The sequence below is a fragment of the Bufo bufo genome, chromosome 3 (assembly GCF_905171765.1).
Source record: "Bufo bufo chromosome 3, aBufBuf1.1, whole genome shotgun sequence".
Lineage (NCBI taxonomy): Eukaryota > Metazoa > Chordata > Amphibia > Anura > Bufonidae > Bufo > Bufo bufo.
In genome coordinates, this window is record NC_053391.1 from 159,389,079 (window position 1) to 159,408,455 (window position 19,377).

The 19,377-nt window shown below is 43.7% G+C and overlaps 1 protein-coding gene across 2 annotated transcripts in view; it reads right to left on the reverse strand.

Moving 5' to 3' along the window:
* The window catches only part of DHRSX (dehydrogenase/reductase X-linked), a 403,310-nt gene that overhangs the window by 221,698 nt on the left and 162,235 nt on the right, over positions 1-19,377 (reverse strand). The gene's annotated exons all lie outside the window — the stretch shown is intronic.

Below are 19,377 nucleotides of genomic sequence, written 5' to 3' on the forward strand. Positions count from 1 at the left end.
GGCACAGGCTGTCATAAAACAGACCATATTTGCTGATGGACGCAAGGGAAGTTGACTGATATCTGGTATTTTTTGTATGTAGTATTGCTTAAAGGTGTTACCCTGTTGAGGAAGGGTTGAGACGTATGCATATATATCCATGCATGCCTGCAAACACGTGCGGGCATGTATGGTATATATATGCATACATTAACCACCGCATCATGGGGTGATGTGCGCAGATGTGCCCAGCATCTGCGCACGTCTGCCCATGGTGATCCCCAGGGGCTCATGGTGGCCCCTGTGGGAAATATGTGGTCCCTGGAAGCTGTGCCCCCTTATAATCCCCCTTATATTAGTATATATATGTGCCCCCTTATATGTGTCCCCTTATAGTTAGTATATATTTCCTGTATGACCGTGTATATATTGGCCCTGTATGGCAAGTGGGGACATATGCATGTCCCCTGTATGTGATGCCCCAGATATATGCGAGGGTGTGTGTATATATAGATATGTGTGTATGTATTTGCACACGTGTCTATGTATATACACTTATGTCAGCATGACAGTATGTATGTGGGCTTATTGCTGCCCATTCATACCCCCAGTTTTGTATGTGTATGTGTTTATAGATGTGATATATGCAATTCCAACTCTTATCAACAGAGTTGTTTAGAGAAAAACTTGTGCTGATAGCCTGTAGGATAACAGCTGATTAGCATCTAGTCCCCTTTTGTTCAGGCCCAAAGCAATCAGACTCTTTGGCATCGATTGTGAGGGGACTTTCTAACCAGAGACATCAAGAACCTGTTTTTCCACACCTCTGCCCATGGCTAAAACTCCATGCCCCTACTCCCAGCATTTTTGGGACTAGGGGGGGGAGGACTCTGGGGATTGTAGGCAGGCATACGTCACAGTGACACTATGATGTCACATCCCTGAGGAAGGAGGAGGGGGGCTGGTTTTGGGCTATAAAGCCCCAAACAGAGCAGAGGTGCGGCCTCTTGCAACCAGACTAGATTCAGAGACGCATGGGAGAGAGCAGCTTCATGATGACCACCTGGATAAGGCCTAAGTATACCTGTGTAGCCCCTACCTACCCCTCACATATCACCCCTGGTCCTGTAACCCCTATATTTCCCTGATGTGCACCTTGGGCCCTGATTCAACCCCTATCCCACCAACGATTAACCCTTTCCCTGCCAGGCATTACCCCTGGTAGTTACCCTGGTCCCTGTGCCCTGATGGACCCTGGTCCCTGCCTACTGTGCACCCTGGCTACCCTTGCCCCTGAAACCCCTGATATACCCTTTCCCTACCCTGATTAACCCCTGGTGGTAACCCCTGCTTAAACCCTGCCACACCCCCCCCCCTCACTGTACACTTGCAGGGTATTTAGCCCCTGCATTGCTGTACAGTTCTGATATTATCCCCATTGTTAACCCTTTGTGTTTGTGGTCGGCTTACACCCCTGTAAGGCCACCGTTAACCCTCGGCGTACCCCATAGGGATAGTATAGAACTAGATGGGTGGGCTGTTAATATTGTATGTGTGAACTGTATAGTTAGTTGATGGGTGGATTTGGGAATGTGTAGTGTAGTTTAGGATTGTATATTTAGTGCTGTATTGTTAGTGTATTGCGTAGTGTATTGTTAATAAATACCGTTATATTTGTAACTATCTGTGTAACGTGTAGTTATTGGCGATAGTTAGTTAGTAAGGCGCATGCAGCTAGCATAGTGATTAGTGTAAAGCATAGCGAAAGTATTGTTATTGTTATATAAAGGCATAAATGGGCGGATTTATCAATAGTTGGCTCCTCCCATTTATGAATATTAATTATTGGTATTTGCATAAATATTGGTGATTAATAGTCCCCCTCTACATACCCGATTACCTGATTATGATTGTTGGGGGCCCTATTGATCAGTAGAATGGAGATCCTGAGCCCACTGTTGCTCCTCAATTCACAACCACAGTGAGAAGTAGTTTGAAAGGAGTGGTGGTTGTACATGAGGACTGGCACTCCATTTAGTGTCTATGGGACTGACAGACTGCAGAGGGCAGTGGATTTGGAACCCCATTCTGGTGCCCTGTTGGACCCTCCCCAGTGATCACTGATTTATCGCCTATCCTATGGATAGCTGATAACTGTTTTTTTTTATGGGAATACCCCTCAAAAGGGCATCTGTCAGAAAATGTGTACCTAGGAAACTGGCTGACCTGTTGCTTGTGAGCTTGGCAGCTGAAGGTATCTGTGTTGGTCTCATGTTCACATGTGCCCACATTGCTGAGAAAAAGTACATTTTAATATATGCAAATGAGCCTCTAGTAGCAACAGGGGCGTTGCTACTTACATCTAACGGCTCTGCTTTCTCTGCAACTGCAGCGCCCTCTCTACTTTCATTGACAGGGCCAGGCATTGCAAATGTGATCGCGATTGCCGGGCCCTGTCAATCAAAGTGCGGGCGTGGCAGTTGAAGTCTCTTGGAGTAACGGCAATGCCCCATTTGCCTTAAATGCTAATTTGCATATATTAAAACTATTTTTCTCAGAAATGCAGGCAAATATGAATATGGGACGAACAGAGATGATTTTAGCTGCCAAGCTCACATGCAACAGGTCAGCCAGTTTCATAGGTACAAATCTGCTGACACATGCCCTTTAATAGACACATTTTACCTTTGCATCTACAGGTAAGTACATATGACAGAATCAATTGTTTAGGGTTGAGATTCACAGCAAACTAGTGTAATTAACATCTCCGTAATTATTCGCAATATATTTTTCAAAGCATATGTCCACCTTCAAAGACCACATTACAGTTGATATACAGATACAGATTACTTATCTTTCAAGAGCTAGTATTCTAGTTAAGAGCTGCATTAACAGTGTGGTGTGCTGTCAACAGGCTTGTCTGATAATGGCTTATGAGAGCTCCATTCATACAAGAAGACAGTCTATATTCCTATATTGCATTACTGTACAGAGCATGGTGCAAAAATAGACATGCTAGAAATGGTGAAAGCTCTGTGTAGACACTAGGCCAGAAAAAACATTTTTTAGTAATTTCAGCATTGAAGTCTTACATAGGACCTTTTACCACTCCTGACTTGCCTGTTTTAACAGCTTCATGCATTCCCCATGTGATAACAATTCTGGAGCATCTATTCTTATGGCTCTATGTTGTGCCTTTCATTTATTATTTCTACTAGAAGTTATGAATGAATTGCTAGCAGTCTGCAGTAAGGGTACAGAGGGGAGGTAACAAGTTGGGGGGGTGTACCTGCACAGTCTGAAATGGCAGCACTGATTGGATAGAGTGAGTATGTGCAGGCACACATCCCCAACTGGTCACCACCCCTCTGTACCCTTACTGCAGACTGCTAGCAATTCATTCATAACTTCTACTAGAAATAATAAAGGAATAGCACAACATAGAGCCATAAGAATAGATGTTCCAGAACTGTTATTACATGGGGAATGCATGAAGCTATTAAAACAGGTAAGTCAGGAGTGGCGAAAGGTCCTCTTTAAAGGTTATGTGCACCTTTGGGGGAATTTTTTTTTATAGTTTACGTACAGAATTAATCTACATAATAAAATTTTAGTCCAAAGCCGCATCTACAATTCTTAAAGTCTATGGATGCATTTTTTATCATGACATTTTACTAAAAATCTATTTTTGCAGTTGGTTTTCAACAGTTTTTCCTCTACAGTCTTCACTTTCACTGCTTCTGCAGACTATTGCCTTCTCAATTAACCTGTCAGAGAGTTCCTCTGTTGTCTCCACCTGTAGCCCTTATCTCTGAACTCCTGACAGCTCATAAACACTTATTTAACCTAAATTCTTACCAAGAATTTAGCTGTAATGAGTGTTTATGAGCTGTTGGGAAAGTAGAGGTAAGGGCTGCAGATCAAGCCAAAAGAGGAGCTATTTGACAGATTCAGTGTAAAGCAGATGCAATAAAGTCATTAGACGCTATATATTTTTGGATTAAAAAATAATTTTTACCCACAATGAGTAAAATGCAATGATAAAAAAAATTGCCCCAAAGGTGTGCAGCTTCGGATTATAATTTTATGTAGGTTAATTCTGTATGTATACTAGATTCCTCTATGCCAAATTTCCCTAAACTGAAATGAAAAAAAAAGCTAAAATCTGGAAATCTGATGTAGTCTATGTTTGAATAAAGTCTAAATAAATGCTGCTTGTGTACAGTGTGTATAATTGTCTCTCCAGGGACTTTGAAAGCAAAGGTCATTGCGTGTCTTGTGTTCACTGCCTCTTGCTTAGTGATCTGATAAAGGATGTCTGTCACCTCACGTCAGACACTCCGAACAGCTCGACACAAGTGAGAGCAAATTTACATCATCTGGCCGTTTGTCAGAAGAGATTGGGGACAGCTTTGTTCTTTACTCCCTCTGCCACATTAGGGCACTTGTTTAAAGGATTTTTTTTCTTTCGTGTATTTCATCTCAGGTGCTCAGTGAACAGGTGCATTTCTCCACTTTCACTGATAACAGTACCATGGTCATATAACAATTGCCTTTCCTACACTGGAAAAGCTTTACATACATAACCAGGCAGCATTTAAAGGGGTTCTTCACTTCATTTATATTGATGACCTGTCTTCAGGATAGATCTGTGATGGCTCCAGCACTCCAGCTGTGGTAGAATTACGACTCCCAAGATGAACACTTGCTTGGCTGTTCTCAGAACGCTATAGAAATGAATGCAGTATGCTGGGAGCCATAGTTTCACCACAGCTGGAGTGCCGGAGGTTGGCAATCTCTGGGATAGATCATCAATATCAGATCAGTGGTGGTCCAACTCCCCCCACCCCCCACTGATTAGCTGTTTGAAGAGAAAGCAGAATTCATACTAGTGCTGCCTTCTCTTCCATTGTTTATCTGCTTGCTGTTGCAACCGCAGCAGTGAGCAGTTGTAATTACAACTACGCAGCCCCATTCACTTCTATGGGACAGCTCCTTTCTGTTCAAAAGAATAGGAAGGAGCTGTCCAATTTTAAGTGAATGGGACATCTGAGACACAGCGGTTGCGATTGTGAGCAGGTAAACAGAGCAGAGAAGACAGCGCTTGTACAAGTACTGCTTTCTCTTCAAACAGCTGAACAGCAGGGTGCCAGGAGTCTGCTCCCCGCCGATCTGATATTGATGACCTATCCTAAGGATAGGTCATCAATAAAAAATAAAGCGGACAACCCCTTTAACCCCTTAATGAACGGGCCATTTTGCACCTTCGTGTCCAGGCTTATTTTTTAAAATCTTTCATGCATTACTTTATGTGGTAATAACTTTGGAACACTTACTTATCCAAGCCCTTAGGAAATTGTTTTCTCGTGTCACATCGCACTTCATGACAGTCATAAATTTTAGTAAATATATTTCACCTTTATTTATGAAAAAAACCAAATTTTCAAATAATTTTGAAAAATTCGCAATTTTCTAAATCTCAATTTCTCTGCTTTTAAAACAGAAAGTGATACCTCAGAAAATATTTATTACTTAACATTCCCCATATGTCCACTTTATGTTGGTATCATTGTGTAAATGTCATTTTTTTTTTTTTTGGGGGGGGGACGTTAGAAGGCTTACAATTTTGAAAAGCAATTCTTAACATTTTTAAGAAAATTTACAAAACCCAATATTTTTTTTTTTCAGGTCTGAAGTCACTTTGTGGGGCTTACATAGTAGAAACCCCCCATAAATTATCCCATTTTGGAAACTACACCCCTCAAGTTACTCAAAACTGATATTACAAACTCTGTTAACCCTTTAGGTATTCCACAAGAACTAAAAGAAAATGGAGATTAAATTTCTAAATTTTACTTTTTTGGCAGATTTTCCATTTTAATCCATTTTTTTCTTTAACACATCGAGGGTTAACAGCCAAACAAAACTCAATATTTACTACCCTGATTCTGCGGTTTACAGAACCGTATGGTTTTTGGAAGGCAGATTTTGCTGGACTGGTTTTTAGACACATTGTCCCATTTGAAGCCCCCCAGATGCACCCTACAGTAGAAACAATCAAACAGTGACCCCATTTTGGAAACTGCAGGATAAGGTGACAGTTTTATTGGTACTATTTTGGGGTACATGTGATTTTTAATTTATATTATATTTTTTGTGAGGCAAGGTAACCAAAAATGTATGTTTTGGCACCGTTATTATTTTTTTGTTTTTACAACGTTCATCTGACAGGTTAGGTCATGTGATATTTTTATAGAGCCGGGTCGTTATGGACGCGCAATATCTAATATGTATACTTTTTCTTATTTATTTAGGTTTTACACAATAATAGCATTTTTGAAACAAAAAAAAAATGTTTTAGTGTCTCCATAGTCTGAGCCATAGTTGTTTGATTTTTTTGGGCGATTGTCTTAGGTAAAGATCTCATTTTTTGCAGGATGAGGTGATGGTTTGATTGGTACTATTTTGGGGGGCATATGCCCTTTTGATCGCTTGGTGTTGCACTTTTTGTGATGGTAGGTGACAAAAAATTTCTTTTTTGGCACTGTTTTTATTCATTTTTTATTTTTTTACAGTGTTCATCTGAGGGGTTAGGTCATGTGATATTTTCATAGAGCTGTGTTTAGGGTATTTTATTTCCTTCATTTTTACCCAATTATAAATGGGCGTATATATGAAAAAATTGAAAATATTTTTTTTTTTTACTTTATTACTTTTTTAATTTTTAAAAAGAATTTTTTACACTTTTATGACTTAGACCCATTTGGTTCTTGAAGATCCAGTGGGTCTGATGGCTCTACAATACACTGCAGTACACTATGCACTATGTATTTTCATTCAGAGTAAGCCTGATCAGGCTCCTTGCCTCTGGCAGGACCCTGTTAGGCTTACATACCATGGCAAGCCTGGATGTCTGTGTAAGGCACCCAGTTACCATGGTAACCATCAGGATGCTGCCACAGCAGAGCAGCGGCCCAATGGGAGGGGGGAAGGAGGGAGCTCCCTCCCTCTGTTATGATCAATCGGGACATTGCCACAGCAGCGCAGCGCCTGATGGGGGGTGAGCGAGGGAGCTTCCTCCCTGTTAACCCCTTCCATACAGCGGCCTCTACGGACCATGACATGGAAGGGGTTAAATGGCCACCATCAGTGCCAGCATCGATGTCGGTTGTTACAGTAGATTGTCAGCTGTATGTTACAGCTGACAATCTACCTATGCTCGGCCATCCTGAAAGATTTTGGGGGTGGGGGCTTCTGCTTGGCCATCCTGAATTGGGTGGGTGAAGAAAACACAGCAGCGCAGCCCCAATCTCCTCAAGATGAGGAGATCGGAGCTGCGATTGGTCAGTCAAACCTGACCAATCGCAGCGACTGAAAGGCAGGGACCACGCTGATTGGTCCCCTGCCGGATGCCCGGACAGCTCTGCTGTTCATGACACGCGTATACATGCCGCTGTCACCGCAAGTATACACTTTGATCTCATGATCTCTTACTGTACACGTCAAGATGCGGTAACTAACACCACATTATGACGTACACCAGGGATCAGCAACCTCCGGCACTCTAGATGTTCTGAAACTACAACTCCCAGAATGCTCTATTAACTTCTATGTGAGTTGTCAGAGCAGCCGGCCATGTTTGCATGCTGGGAGTTGTAGTTTCACAGCAGCTGGAGTGCCGAAGGTTGCTGATCCCTGACGTACACAGTACGTCATTGGTCATTAAGAGGTTACTCAGAAGATAACTACACTTCATATTCTGTTGTTTAAATGGTCAGATGTAACAGATAAGCTGCATGTTTTTCAGCGTGGAATGGCTGGGCGAAAATCTGCAGTGTGTTAATAGAATACAATCCAAGCAGATGACCTTTTCAAAAATCTTAGCCACATGTTGCCGAGAAAAATCCACAGCAGAAATTGACTTGCGTTATTGATTTTAGATCCACAGTATGTGAATTTATGCTACAGATTTCCACCATGGATGGTGTTTTGCCACAGATTCACTGTAGATTTTGTGAGGAAATTACAGAGGATCTTCTGCTGCAGAAAATCTGCCTCATGTGGCCATACCCTTATTCTATTCTCCACTATTTATACAGGTACATATACTATAAATGTGACTGCTGATGCATCTTGACTAGGGATGAGCGAATCGACTTCGGAGGAAACATCCGAAGTCGATTCACATGAAACTTTGTTCTAATACTGTACGGAGCAGGAGCTCCATACAGTATTAGAATGTATTGGCTCCAATGAGCCGAAGTTATTGCTTCGCGAAGTCTGATCTTGACCACATAATTTCTTATTTGAATATTTTCCCCTATCTGCCTTGCAGGTGTGGACTGGGAGCATAAAGTCGCTCTGGAAAAAAAAAAAAAAAAAAAGTGACCCTATATTGTAGTGGGGCCCAAATTGACAAAAGGCAGGGTCAACACAAGTAGTTGGGGCCAGCAATACCATATTGTGACACATTGTACCACCCCAGCAGAACCAAATGCCACAGTGCATCACTAAATACTGACCCAGATGTACAAAATACCTCCCCAAAAACTGTCCCTCTACCACAGTTACCACATTCTATCCTCTTTCTCCAGTTGACATACGATGGCAATAAAGTAAAATTCAGGAGCAAGGAGGGGAGTTTCAGATCATTACTTACAATGGCTGGCAGCTGTGAGGAGGGCTCAAGTGGCCCTCTGGGCATCTGCCGGATAGAACCTCTTCTGTATTCTATGTATGAGAGGAGCATCAGAGCATTTCCTTGCTCCTTGCTGCATCGCAGGCCACTGTTTGTGGGGAGCCAGTGACGTACTGGGCTTCACAACACTGGTAGGCGGAGACTTCTGCTTAGCAGTGAGCCCAATGATGTCATCAGCACAAATGGTCAATGTATAGCCCTGCCCTAGGCTGTTTTGGAGGCGGGTACTATGTTGCTTAGATGTCCCAATGTACTATGCTGTTGAGATGCTGCTTTGCATGATACCCACCTCCAAAACAGCTCTATACACCACTCATTTGTGCTGATGACATCACCGGGCTCAATGCCAGGCAGCAGTCTCCGCCTACTATAGTGTTGTGAAGCCCGGTAGGTCACTGGCTCACAACAAAAAGTGGCTCGTGATGCAGCAAGACAAAGGGGAGCACTGGAGCAAGGAAATGCTCTGATGCTCCTTTCATACATAGTAATGGAATACAGAAGGGGTTATATCCGGGTTCAGCACTGAACCTGGAAAACCCCTTTAACTAAAGCATTAGTAATTCGGTTTTACACATACAGTATCTTGTCCACATATAATGCTGTTAGTATAATCCTGAAGAAGTAAGTTCATGCAGAGACACACAGCATTATAAATCATTATAATGACGTGCACTCCTGCAAAATGAGCCCATAACGGGAAATCGCGCTCATACACTGAGTGTAACTTCCGCATAGGACACGCTTCTCTGAAAGAGGCCTAAGACTTCTCTATATCTACCCTTCCTTTATAATCCATTACAGATTTGGCTAAATGTAAGAGCTGCAGCAAGACTGCACATACAAAAAAAGAATGTTCTACAGGACTTACAGCCAGGTCTTGTCCCATCAAATATATACTGTAGATGTCTTTTCATGCAAGGTTTCTAGCATTTAATGGTTTTGAACACAATTTTCTACAGGGTGTTTTAAAGAGGACTTTTCACTGGTCCTGACATAATAATATTAGTACCTAGCAGTGTAGGGCATGATCAGTAGATGTCCCTGCGCAAATTTTTTTTTCAAATTGGCTGCTCAGGTGGGGCGCTGTGCCCCTCGTTCTCTTTTGCCGCCCTGTAAGCCAATTAGTAGCATTGGTACAGGGAGGAGGAGACTGCCCTGTTTCTCAAGGGGGAAAAAAAAGCTCAATCTTCTCTCTGGCCTTGATGCTCTCCGCTGTGATTGGGCAGCTCACAGCCAGGGAGAAGGAGACGCCCCTTGAGAAACACCCAATGAATGTGAGCCAATAAAAACATATAGCAATAATTATTTCTCATGTATAAAGATACCATGTAAAAAAAAGTTATATGTACATAAATACCATGTAGAAGGCAACACATATGCCTATGGTAAAATATGATATTGGACCTAATAAAAAATTACCAGACCGCATAGAATATAAATACACTTTATTAACACAATATATAGGGAATAATCCATCCATAAAAACAGGTGCAGGGAAAAGGCGGCATCCACAAGAGAAAGGCATAAGGGTGATGATTCAATACAATGCTCACTTTAAATAACAATGAAAGTGCTGGTGCTACTTGCAATAATATTCAAATATATATATATATATATATATATATATATATATATATATATATATAAAGCAAAGAATCCATTACCCAAACTGTGCTTCCTCTGGGATGGTGCCAGCCCCGACACGTGTTTCGGCAAACCTTCGTCTGGGGGTTTCATTTTTTATACCCTAATGGTATAGCACACCCTGCTGTATAAATGCTTGTGTGCTTTAAAATGTAATCATTTTCAGTTTTACCTGATAATAACTCGCACAAATGCATGCTACTTTCCTATTCTGCAGCCTATTCTCACAGCGTTGTCATGTGCAGTCTGTCTTCTCTGTATTATAAACAAGAGACAGGGAGAGCACTGGGAGGAAAAGCATAGCCCTGAGTCCTGGGAGAGCACTGAGAGGAGGAGCACAGCCCTAAGTGCTGGGGAGAGCACTGGGAGAAGGAGCACAGCCCTGAGTGCTGGGGAGAGCACTGGGAGGAGGAGCACAGCCCTGAGTGCTGGGGAGAGCACTGGGAGAAGGAGCACAGCCCTGAGTGCTGGGGAGAGCACTGGGAGGAGGAGCACAGCCCTGAGTGCTGGGGAGAGCACTGGGAGGAGGAGCACAGCCCTAAGTGCTGGGGAGAGCACTGGGAGAAGGAGCACAGCTCCGAGAGCTGGGGAGAGCACTGGGAGGAGGTGCACAGCCCTGAGTGCTGGGGAGAGCACTGGGAGGAGGAGCACAGCCCTGAGTGCTGGAGGAACACAGCCCTGAGTGCTGGGGAGAGCACTAGGAGACGAAGCACAGCCCTGGGAGGAGGAGCACAGCCCTGAGTGCTGGGGGGAGCACTGGGAGGAGGAGCACAGCCCTGAGTGCTGGGGGGAGCACAGCCCCGAGGGCTGGGGAGAGCACTGGGAGGAGGAGCACAGCCCTTAGTGCTAAGGGGGAGAACACGGGGAGGAGGAGCACAGCCCTGAGTGCTGGGGAGAGCACTGGGAGGAGGAGCACAGCCCTGAGTGCCTGGGCTCGGGCAGAAAGTGGAGGGGGGAGGGCTGCTTTAGATGGTGATATCTCCTGAATGGTAGCAGCTAGAAACATGCAACTGTTCTGACTGTTCTGCATGTTTGAAAGCTGATATTGCAGGCTTTCATACAAGACCAGAATGACAGCTAAACAACAGAAAATATATCACTGTTAGAAATCGAGTCGGGAATAATCGGGTTAAAACCACCTGCTTTTACTTTCACTTTCAGCTGCATTCTCTGCATCCTGATCTCTATCAGTGATCTCTTCTCCTGTACTGAACATATTGCTGTCATTCTGGTATTGTCTGAAGGCTTGGAATGTCAGCTTCCAGCCAATACAAAGCCCATATCTTCTAGTTGGTGCCAAACCAGAGATATGAGAAGCTAAAGCAGCCCCCATCCTCCCTGTCATTGTGGAGGAGAATGAAGGAGCAGCTGCAGAGCTGACAGGCTGCAGAATTTGAGAAAAAAATATGGAAATGTGTGTGACATCATCATCAATAGAGTGACCCACATAATACAATTACATTATTTTTAGCACACAGTGAACGCCATGAAAAAATTTCCCCTAAAAATAAATAAATGTTATTTAATACACTATATATATATACATATATACACATATATACACACACACACACACACACACACACACACACTCACCTAAAGAATTATTAGGAACACCTGTTCTATTTCTCATTTGCCTTCGGAACTGCCTTAATTCTACGTGGCATTGATTCAACAAGGTGCTGATAGCATTCTTTAGAAATGTTGGCCCATATTGATAGGATAGCATCTTGCAGTTGATGGAGATTTGAGGTATGCACATCCAGGGCACGAAGCTCCCATTCCACCACATCCCAAAGATGCTCTATTGGGTTGAGATCTGGTGACTGTGGGGCCATTATAGTACAGTGAACTCATTGTCATGTTCAAGAAACCAATTTGAAATGATTCGAGCTTTGTGACATGGTGCATTATCCTTCTGGAAGTAGCCATCAGAGGATGGGTAAATGGTGGTCATGAAGGGATGGACATGGTCAGAAACAATGCTCAGCTAGCCCGTGGCATTTAAACGATGCCCAATTGGCACTAAGGGGCCTAAAGTGTGCCCAGAAAACATCCCCCACACCATTACACCTCCACCACCAGCCTGCACAGTGGTAACAAGGTGTCAGTATGGGATCTGCATCTCCACTGCAGGGTGGCAGATCGCTGTCTACACATTGCAGCACTATGGGTCCCAGTACTGGCTTACCTTGTAGGAGACGCAGGTGCCCGCCAGCATACCGCCGCATCCGTCCTCTTTGCCAGGTGTCATCTGATGCGCTATAGCATGCGCGCGCGCACCTCTCCCTTTCTTATAGGAGTAGGCAACTGGTTCCTGATTACCATCCCCACCCGGAGGCGGGACGATTTGTATTTAAGGCAGCTTCACTCATCATGAAGTGCCCAAGCGTGGTTGTTGTACCTCTTGACTCCCGCTGAAGCATTCCTCTGTGTCTGTTTATTGGATTTCCTGGATTCTGACCTCTGCTTCGTTTGACTACGCATCTGCCTGCTGTCTGTTTATTGGATCACCTGGATTATAGACCTCTGCACTGCCTGACTACGCGTCTGCCCATCTCCTCCTGTAAGTCTGCCTGGATCCAGATCCTGCACTGCCTTTGAGACTGCTTATATCTGCACTGCCTGACAATGAGACCGCTTATATCTGCACTGCCTGACTATGCATCTGCCCATCTCCTCCTGTAAGTCTGCCTGGATCCAGACCCTGCGCTGCCTATGAGACTGCTTATATCTGCATGCTATATTGCTCTGAACTTTGTGTTGCCTGTATCTGTCAAGTGACTTTTGAATACTGTCTGCCAGTAAAGACCATCTGTTCCTTTATTCTGCCTTTGTTGGACTCTGTTCACACTACTGCAGGTAGCTGCATTCAAGGTAACCAGTGCAGACACCAGGGTCCTGTCTCTGAGAGTCAGCAGTCAGCAATATTGGACTAATTCCCAGTCCTCTATCAGCTGACACAGAGGATCCACATCCTCTGGTCGTAACACAAGGCATGATGGATACATGTTCTCATTCTGTTTATGGCAAATTCGGACTCTACCATTTGAATGTCTCAACAGAAATCGAGACTCATCAGACCAGGCAACATTTTTCCAGTCTTCAATAGTAAAAATTTTGGTGAGCTCGTGCAAATTGTAGCTTCTTTTTCCTATTTGTAGTGGAGATGAGTGGTACCCGGTGGGGTCTTCTGCTGTTGTAGCCCATCCGCCTCAAGGTTGTGCGTGTTGTGGCTTCACAAATGCTTTGCTGCATACCTCGGTTGTAACGAGTGGTTATTTCAGTCAACGTTGCTCTTCTATCAGCTTGAATCAGTCGGCCCATTCTCCTCTGACCTCTAGCATCCACAAGGCATTTTTGCCCACAGGACTGCCGCATACTGGATGTTTTTCCCTTTTCACACCATTCTTTGTAAACCCTAGAAATGGTTGTGCGTGAAAATCCCAGTAACTGAGCAGATTGTGAAATACTCAGACCGGCCCGTCTGGCACCAACAAGCATGCCACGCTCAAAATAGCTTAAATCACCTTTCTTTCCCATTCTGACATTCAGTTTGGAGTTCAGGAGATTGTCTTGACCAGGACCACACCCCTAAATGCATTGAAGCAACTGCCATGTGATTGGTTGACTAGATAATTGCATTAATGAGAAACAGAACAGGTGTTCCTAATAATTCTTTAGGTGAGTGTATATACACACCCTAAAATGGTTCCTAAAAACCTTTTAATGCGACTATTAAGAGGCTAAAACAAATGCTTACTGATTTCATGTAATTGCAGGGCTTGTCTCTGGTTAGCTGTATGTGAGAGGATACACAATGCTCTGGGGTAATGGGGGAAGTTATCTGCATTCTCATTGGTCTTGTCTTTCTCTGGATAGCAGTATGTGAGAGGATACACACTACTCTGGGGTAGTGGGGAAGGTTATCTGCATTCTGACTGGTCTTGTCTGGTTAGCTGTATGTGAGAGGATACTCACTGATCTGGGTTAGTGGTGAAGTTATCTTCATTCTCATTGGTCTTGTCTGTCTCTGGTTAGCTGTATGTGAGAGGATACACAATGCTCTGGGGTAGTGGGGGAAGTTATCTGCATTCTGATTGGTCTTGTCTTTCTCTGGATAGCAGTATGTGAGAGGATACACACTACTCTGGGGTAGTGGGGAAGGTTATCTGCATTCTGACTGGTCTTGTCTGTCTCTGGTTAGCTGTATGTGAGAGGATACACACTGCTCTGGGCTAGTGAAGGAGGTTATCTGTATTCTGATTGGTCTTGCTAGTTCATGTAAGGAAAGCAAGGGGTTATGGGAAGTGAGGGAAATACAGGAGGGCCTCAAGGACAGGGCAAAGATCACCACAAGAAGTGCAGTAGAAGCCATTTTAGGAAGATGCTGAAATAGAGGCAGAGAGAAATAGGGTTGCTAAGGGCTGAATACAGACATCAAAGTCAGATTAACTGAAAAATAAATCTTCATGAATATCTCCCCTTCAGCATCACATATGTTAGGAATTTCATTTTTGGTAGTGAAATGGCAGTTACACTTTAAAGTGTTCCTAAACTTACAAATGAGCTTTCTTGAAACCTACTCTAAATGTGACTTTATAGATGCAGGCTATTAGCGCAGGAGCTCCATAGCACATTGCTCCTCTTTCGGTGCCCACTGTAGTAAAGCCTATCATAGCACATCTATGACAGGCTTTAGTTGGGCAGCACTGGTACAGGCAGGAGCAGAGACTGCTATAGAGCTCTTGACTGTACAGCGCTCAATGTGGCCTCAGGAAATCTGTAGTCTCGAGCACCTATTTTGCTAAGAAAAGTAAAGAAAAAAAATTAAAGCATATTCCAAAAATTGGTTTTGTCACATTTAGAGTAGGTGTCAATAAGCTTAGGGGGTGATTTATCAAACTGGTGTAAAGCACAGCTCGATTAATTGCCCATAGCAACCAATCATATCCCACCTTTCATTTTTGACAGCTCCTTTGGAAAATAAAAGGAGGAATCTTATTGGTTGCTATGGGCAACTCACCTCATTCGGCAAGACTGTACCCTGCTCTGCACTGATGAAGGGCAAGACCACCGAAACAGCGCTGGCAACAGATACAGAGAAGCATATTTCTGTGAAAAACATAATGCGTGACTGAGGGAGAAAAGCATGGATCACGGCCCCAGCTACAGACAGAATATCAAATGCCTTTTTCCTCAGTCAACAAACAGTTTATGTGCTTGAAGAGCTGCTGGCGCCTAATCTAGTTATTTAGCCTGAGGAGTGCAGGTACAAGCTGCATCATATGAGCACAGCAGGTTATTTATTAAGCAGCAGTTGAAGTAGTTGCCTTTAATAAATCACCACTGCGGGTAAAAAAAGAAAAAAAATACATCATGCATGGAAAATTACCTCATAGACATCTATTCATATACACAGGCTCCATACGATATTCAAGCAACGTACTATAGCGCAACAACCCTGTCTAAGCTGGTTTTATAAGAAAACGGCATCAGAGTCTGGAAACCATCTACGGTAGTTTTATTATTAGCAAAGCTATCTTATTATATGGTGTATAAGGCAGGTTGTCAACACTATAAATCAAAAGGACATTTTAATACAGAGAAAATGACTTTGTCCTATGCCGTCAGAGGAAGGATACATGGCTGGGAGCAAGTGAGAAAAGAATTAGCATGATCATCATGGCAAGACTACAAACGAATGAATTCGGATAAAAATTGGCCGTTAGCTCAGGGAGATGCCCCTGGCAGGTTCTTGCTTATGCTAATGTATCCTGGCTGTTTGTTAATATCTACAGTCGTGGCCAAAAGTTTTGAGAATTACATAAATATTGGAAATTGGAAAAGTTGCTGCTTAAGTTTTTATAATAGCAATTTGCATATACTCCAGAATGTTATGAAGAGTGATCAGATGAATTGCATAGTCCTTCTTTGCCATGAAAATTAACTTAATCCCAAAAAAACTTTCCACTGCATTTCATTGCTGTCATTAAAGGACCTGCTGAGATCATTTCAGTAATCGTCTTTTTAACTCAGGTGAGAATGTTGACGAGCACAAGGCTGGAGATCATTATGTCAGGCTGATTGGGTTAAAATGGCAGACTTGACATGTTAAAAGGAGGGTGATGCTTGAAATCATTGTTCTTCCATTGTTAACCATGGTGACCTGCAAAGAAACGCGTGCAGCCATCATTGCATTGCATAAAAATGGCTTCACAGGCAAGGATATTGTGGCTACTAAGATTGCACCTCAATCAACAATTTATAGGATCATCAAGAACTTCAAGGAAAGAGGTTCAATTCTTGTTAAGAAGGCTTCAGGGCAACCAAGAAAGTCCAGCAAGCGCCAGAATAGTCTCCTAAACAGGATTCAGCTGCGGGATCGGAGTGCCACCAGTGCAGAGCTTGCTCAGGAATGGCAGCAGGCAGGTGTGAGCGCATCTGCACGCAGAGTGAGGCGAAGACTTTTGGAAGATGGCCTGGTGTCAAGAAGGGCAGCAAAGAAGCCACTTCTCTCCAAAAAAAAGATCAGGGACAGATTGATCTTCTGCAGAAAGTATGGTGAATGGACTGCTGAGGACTGGGGCATAGTCATATTCTCCGATGAAGCCTCTTTCCGATTGTTTGGGGCATCTGGAAAAAGGCTTGTCTGGAGAAGAAACTTCTTCCAACAATAGTTTGGTGAAGAACAATGCATTTTCCAGCACGATGGAGCACCGTGCCATAAGGCAAAAGTGATAACTAAGTGGCTCGGGGACCAAAACGTTGACATTTTGGGTCCATGGCCTGGAAACTCCCCAGATCTTAAACCCATTGAGAACTTGTGGTCAATCCTCAAGGGGCGGGTGGACAAACAAAAACCCACTAATTCTGACAAACTCCAAGAAGTGATTATGAAAGAATGGGTTGCTATCAGTCAGGAATTGGCCCAGAAGTGGATTGAGAGCATGCCCAGTCGAATTGCAGAGGTCCTGAAAAAGAAGGGCCAACACTACAAATACTGACTCTTTGCATAAATGTCATGTAATTGTCGATAAAAGCCTTTGAAACGTATGAAGTGCGTGTAATTCTATTTCACTACATCACAGAAACAACTGAAACAAAGATCTAAAAGCAGCAAACTTTGTGAAAACTAATATTTGTGTCATTCTCAAAACTTTTGGCCACGACTGTACATAATGTACAGCGGTGATGTGGTCCACTGCTGGAACCATAGGGCATCTTCTAAAAGTATTGATGATGATATCAGGCAACCTACAGATCTGTAAGATGCCCGATTAATAAGCTGCATAACTAAAACCAATAAATTGCTTCCCAAAGAACCTAAATGGACTACGCCACATTTGATAATTCCATATTTTATTAGTGTTTCATCGAATCCAGTCGTTTGCACCATGAGATTGCCCAGTTCTAAAGTTATGGTAGTAAAACTTCATCATGGTATAATGGACAGTTGTAATATGCATTGCTTCGAGTCCCAGACATTTTTAAGGCTCCGGTTAGTTTGCTATCTAGTCCACAGTCTGCTATGTGAATGGACCAGGGGTTGAGCATGCGTGTTTCCATTCAACTGGATAGAGAAGAGTATAGGGATTTGCTAGCTCTGGTGGTCCCATTGATTTGAATGGAGCTGTTGTGAACATGCTCAACCACCACTCCATTCACACAGGTGTTTTGGGGACCTCCTTTCCAATGATTGGTGGAGGTCACAATAGTCATATGCCTACCGGTTAGAAACTTATCACCTATCTTGAGGATGGGAGTTAATTTTCGATACTGTGCCAACTCCTTTAAGAGTGGACAGAAACCATCTCTAAATATAGGTCATTGACTAGGCTCCGTCTGTTTGCTTCATTGTGTGCATTTTCTTCTTGCTCTTTACAGTTTTCACTCTGCTTTTTTCCTGACCTTGTTCTCTTGTCTTGCAGCCTGCCCCGACCTCCGCTATTACTCGGTAAGCACCTTAATGTGTCCCCTAAAACACAACTTTTATTATTATTGTCGATAATAAAAGGTTAAAACAAGCCCCTATGTTAGGGGTCATCAACCTTCAGCACTCCAGCTGTTGTGAAACTACAACTTTCAGTATGGTCCATTCAAATCTACGGGAGTTTCAAGAACAGCTGAGAAAATGTGCATGCTGGGGGGGGGGCGGAGCTAGCGCCGGACTGAGATTGACGCTTAGTCTGCTGCTCTGCTAATAAGACCGTTCCTAGCACCAGCTTTAACCAGCTTCATTAAGCGAGGATGGTGAAAATTGGGAACCCCAAGCTTGGAGAACACCATGCGAGTCTCAAAAGACAGATTCCGAGCGGCGAAATTGAGAAATTCCTTAAGAAAGCAGCCGCCACGGTCGCGCCGCGAGAATCAAAGATGGCGCCGGCACAACAGCCTAAGGCCCCGAAGCGCGTCCCTGCACAATCCGAGGGAGACAGCGATTCTGAAGAAAGACCAGGTGCAGACCTACCGCTCACCAGACGTTACCTGGATCAAGCACTCTGCAGAGTTCTCTCCGAACTTACTGCTTTCAGACAAGAGGTGAGACAAATTGGGGAATGGGTGGAAACCCTGGAAACTCACCAGGCCGCAACCCTGAACCACCAGTCAGCGGTGACGGTCTCCCTCCGTCGCTGCACAGCGCACCTCAATGAGCTACACAACGCCCTGGAAGACCAGGAAAACAGAGGGCGCCGCAACAACTTACGGTTCAGGGGGATCCCAGAAACAGTCCCACCGGGAGAGATCACCGCAACTATCCTCACCATATGCGGATCACTGTTGAGTCCCGACTTCCCCCAAGAAATCGTCATTGAACGTGCTCATAGGGCGCTACGCCCTAAGCCAAAGCCGACCGAGCCACCTCGCAACGTTATTTGCAAGTTCCTGAACTTTCCAGTTAAAGTCACTATTCTGGAAGCAGCGCGCAATCATTCTGACCTCTCCTATGAGGACTCCAGATTGGAAATTTACCAAAATCACCTTTATATGTTTAGACCACACTCAAGATCCCGATGGAAGATTCATCCTAGTCAAAAGGTACCATAGGCCCACAA